This window comes from Tachyglossus aculeatus, chromosome 4 (genome assembly GCF_015852505.1).
Source record: "Tachyglossus aculeatus isolate mTacAcu1 chromosome 4, mTacAcu1.pri, whole genome shotgun sequence".
Taxonomy (NCBI): Eukaryota; Metazoa; Chordata; class Mammalia; order Monotremata; family Tachyglossidae; genus Tachyglossus; species Tachyglossus aculeatus.
This window is the reverse complement of record NC_052069.1, coordinates 67,112,554-67,116,761: the sequence shown is the minus strand read 5'-3', so window position 1 is coordinate 67,116,761 and position 4,208 is coordinate 67,112,554. Positions and strand designations below refer to the sequence as shown.

General features: G+C 44.9%; 1 non-coding gene across 1 annotated transcript; it reads right to left on the bottom strand.

Annotated features, from left to right (window-relative positions):
- Nucleotides 1-2,213: 2,213 nt before the first annotated feature.
- Nucleotides 2,214-2,351, bottom strand: LOC119927638. Its single transcript, XR_005450622.1, has one exon. It is a non-coding gene; the product is annotated as a small nucleolar RNA SNORA7 (small nucleolar RNA).
- Nucleotides 2,352-4,208: the final 1,857 nt, after the last annotated feature.

Genomic DNA, 4,208 nt, shown 5'->3' with positions numbered 1-4,208 from the left:
GTGGCGTTGTGGGATGAGTTCAGTAACTTCCTCAAAAGAACTTTGGACACAGTACTCTTGGGGTTTCAGAGGCTGCTGTTTTTGGAAAGAGAATTAGACACTTCACTTCTGTTCTCATAACCCCTCCCCTCTCTCCCCCATCCCCCCCAAGGGGTCTGGAGACAGAAGAATAAAAAGCCCAACTTGGGTGGGGAAAACCAGCTGACCATAGCTTTGGACTTGCTTGTTTTTCAGTTCAAGCAGGGAAACAGAAGTGCAGGAAGAAATTATTTTTATTTTTAAATTATTAGGTGCATTGTCTCATTATTAAGGGAAGAAAAAAGCAGGGACTAGTGGAAAGAGCGTGACTATGGAAGTCAGAATCTCGGACTCTAGCCCCAACTCTGCTCCCGGCTGTCTGGGTGACCCTGGACAAATCACTTAGCCTCTCTGCACCACTGTTTCTTCATCACTTCTATCTTTGGGGTGGTAGTATCTACCCCTCCCTATCTGATAGGGATGTTATGGGGATAAAATAACACTACTGATATCTACCAACTCTGCTATATTGTACGATCCCAACTTCAGTTCGGTGCTCGGCACCAGGTAAGCGCTCAATAAATACCATTAATTGATTGCTGATGTGAAAACGCTTTGTGGAAAATAAAAGAGCTAGACAAGTTCAGGGTGTTATTACTTTTAGTTCATAAAATCAACTCTATTAGAAAAATAAATGTAGCAACCTGAATAGCCAGTTCAAAGGAAAATTATGCAGCTCCTAGAAAGAGAAGGGCACGAGTATCTGACGCAAAAATAGGTTATTGTACTTATTTCGTTCATCATATTTATTGAACACTTACCATGTGCAGCACACTGTACTAAGCACTTGGGAGAGTACAATACAACAGAATTAGCAGACACATTCCCTGACCATAATGAGCTCAATTGAGAGGGAAAGAGGGGGAACTGGGTTAAAAGTTAAGACCAAAAGACAATTGGTCATGGAAAATGTCAGTAAGGAGCTGAGGAAATCGAGTCAATTTAAGTTTTATTTGATGACTAATGGCCCCAGGGATGGACCAGACCCACACTGCAGGCGAAGCTGGAGCCAAGCACACTTTGACCAACCCTAAGATTTGGACAGATCAACGGAGCTGGGCCCCTCCCCTCCCCTCACCCCATGGCCCCTCGCCCCAAGCTCCAAGCAAGGGACTTGGGCTCCGTGACTGGCCCCCATCAGAATTTCCAGGATCTGAAGATGCAATCTTCAAAGCTGGAGGGAAGCGGGACCCACTATTGTTTGCTGAAATTGGCGTTTGGGCCGACAGCAGTTTTGAAGACCTTCAGGACATTTTCCAGGACGAATTCCCCCCCACCCCACCCCAGGCTGGGTTATCCTAACAGCCAGTCGGGCATCTCATGGATGATTGCTCGGGATAATCTACTTCTGTTTTCACTTATTTATTCATCTTTCCATACTCCTTTGAGGGCCATTTGCGACTTGGTTCTTCCTTCTGCTCCACTTTCTGAAAAGAATCTGCATTGCCTGTTTGCCCCATTAGGTTATAATTGTTGTGAGGGTGGTGTCCTTCACACCTATTGTACTTTCCCAAATGCCCAAGACCGCAGTGGCACACAGAAGACCCCCTCACTTCCGCCGCAACATGGGCTTCCAATGTGTATTTTGGTTAGAGCATGATTAGTAGTAAATGTATTTATTAAGTGTTTATTATGTGGAGTACACTGTAGTAAACTCTGGAAAAGAGTACACAGATGGGAATAAGACACAGTTCATGGCCCATATGGGGTGTTCAATTATTTTTATGGTATCTGTAAAGCTCTTACTATGTCAAGGATGTTCTAAACACTGGGGTTCTGTATTGTCTTATGCCGTCAGGTTGTTTCCAACCCATAGCGACACCCCGGACACATCCCTTCTAGACTGTGAGCCTGCTGTTGGGTAGGGACCGTATCTATATGTTGCCAACTTGTACTCCCCAAGCGCTTAGCACAGTGCTCTGCACACAGTAAGCACTCAATAAATATGATTATAAATAAATAAAATAAATATATCTGCCAGAATACCCCGCTCTCCATCTGCAATCATTCTGGTAATGTATCCATAGAGTTTTCTTGGTAAAAATGCAGAAGTGGTTTACCTTCCACACAGTAAACTTGAGTCTCCACTCTCGACTCTCTCCCATGCCGCTACTGCCCAGTATGGGTGAGTTTTGACTTGTAGCAGATTGCTTTCCACTCACTAGCCACTGCCCAAGCTAGGAATGGAATGGGTAAGCTTCTGCTTGACTCTCCCACCTGTAGCCAAGACTGGTAGAGTACTGGAAACTCTCCAGATGTGACCCTCAGAGGGGAATCGCTGTGTTAGATACAAATTAATTAAACCAGATATAGTCCCTGTCCCACACGGGGATCATGGTCTAAGTAGGAAGGAGAACAGGTATTGAATCCCCATTTTTGTATTTGAGAAAACTGAGGCACAGAGAAGTGAAGTGACTTGTCTAAGGCCACACAGCAGGCAAATGGCAGAGTGGGATTAGAACCCAAGTCCTCTGGCTCCCAGGCCTGTGCTTTATCCACTAGGCCATGCTGCTTCTCAAAATTCAAATATAAGAAATGAGGGAATTAGGGAACGTCCCTCTGATAATGAGGGGGAGTTTTGGCTTGACATGCCATCGAATGATTTGTGCTCAGGTCCATGACAACAAAACCGGTGACCGCTGTAGCATGAGCTTTCCTATAGGCCAGGTTTTACGTGAGTACACCACTCATATTCTAGGTTTACTGGGTGCATGGAGTTCTACATGCAGAATGTGTCCAGTACAGAGCTCTGCTCTGCACCCAGGCAGCTCTCCATGAGTGCTACTGATGCGTAATAGTGATAATAATAATAATAATGGCATTTGTTAAGCGCTTACTACGTGCAAAGCACTGTTCTAAGTGCAGAATACAGGGAATCCTCAGACTGATGACACAGGAGAACTGTGTCTTGAAAAGCAGATAGAGCACAGGCCTTGGGAGTCAGAAGGACCTGGGTTCTAAACCCAGCTCTGCCACTTCACTGCTGTGTGATCTTGAGCAAGTCACTTCACTTGTCTGTGCCTCAGTTACCTCATCTATAAAATGGGGATTAAGAATGTGAGCACTATGTGGAACATGGACTCTGTCTAACCTAATTAACTTATATCTACCCCATGCTTAGTATAGTGCCTGGCACATAATAAGTGCTTAGCAAATACCACAATCGTTATTATTATTAGTAAAAATAATAATAATAAATGAAACAATGTAAGTAGGAAACAATTTTCTCATAGAGACAATGTTATAACTGTAAAATTGGTTCCTGAACAGAGATTGGATCCATTACTTATACTGAAATTATCAAGAATTATGTACTCCATAACAGATGGGTAATAGAGCTACATTTCTAATCATCTCAGATTCCATCCTCCCCTTAACTGCCACTTCTGCATCACCTAGGAACTTGTGTACACACAACCACCAAGTAGCACTTAGGTGCACACCTCACATACCCTATTACATGAGTATCCCACCACTTAAGTACATGGTATCCATCCCCTTACTGTAGGGGTTCTTCAAGGATCAGTTCTTGGTCCCCTTCTGTTCTCTATCTACACTCACTCCCTTGGTGAACTCATTCACTCCCACAGCTTCAAGTATCATCTCTAAGCTGATGACACCCAAATCTACATCTCTGCCCCTGCTCTCTCTCCCTCCCTTCAGGCTCGTGTATCCTCCTGCCTTCAGGACATCTCCATCTGGATGTCTGCCAGCCATCTAAAATTCAATATGTCCAAGACTGAACTCCTTATCTTCCCTCCCAAACCCTGCCCTCTCCCTGACTTTCCCATCACTGTAGACGGCACTACCATCCTTCCCGTCTCACAAGTCCACAAACTTGGTGTCATCCTCGACTCTGCTCTCTCGTTCACCCCTCACATCCAGTCTGACACCAAAACCTGCCAGTCTCACCTCTGCAACATCGCCAAGATCCGTCCTTTCCTCTCCATCCAAACCACTATTTTGCTGGTTCAATCTCTCATCCTATCCCGACTGGATTACTGCATCAGCCTCCTCTCTGATCTCCCGTCCTCCTGTCTCTCCCCACTTCAGTCTATACTTCTCGCTGAGAGCCCCACGTGGGACTACCTGATTACCTTGTATCTACCCCAGCACTTAAATAGTGCTTG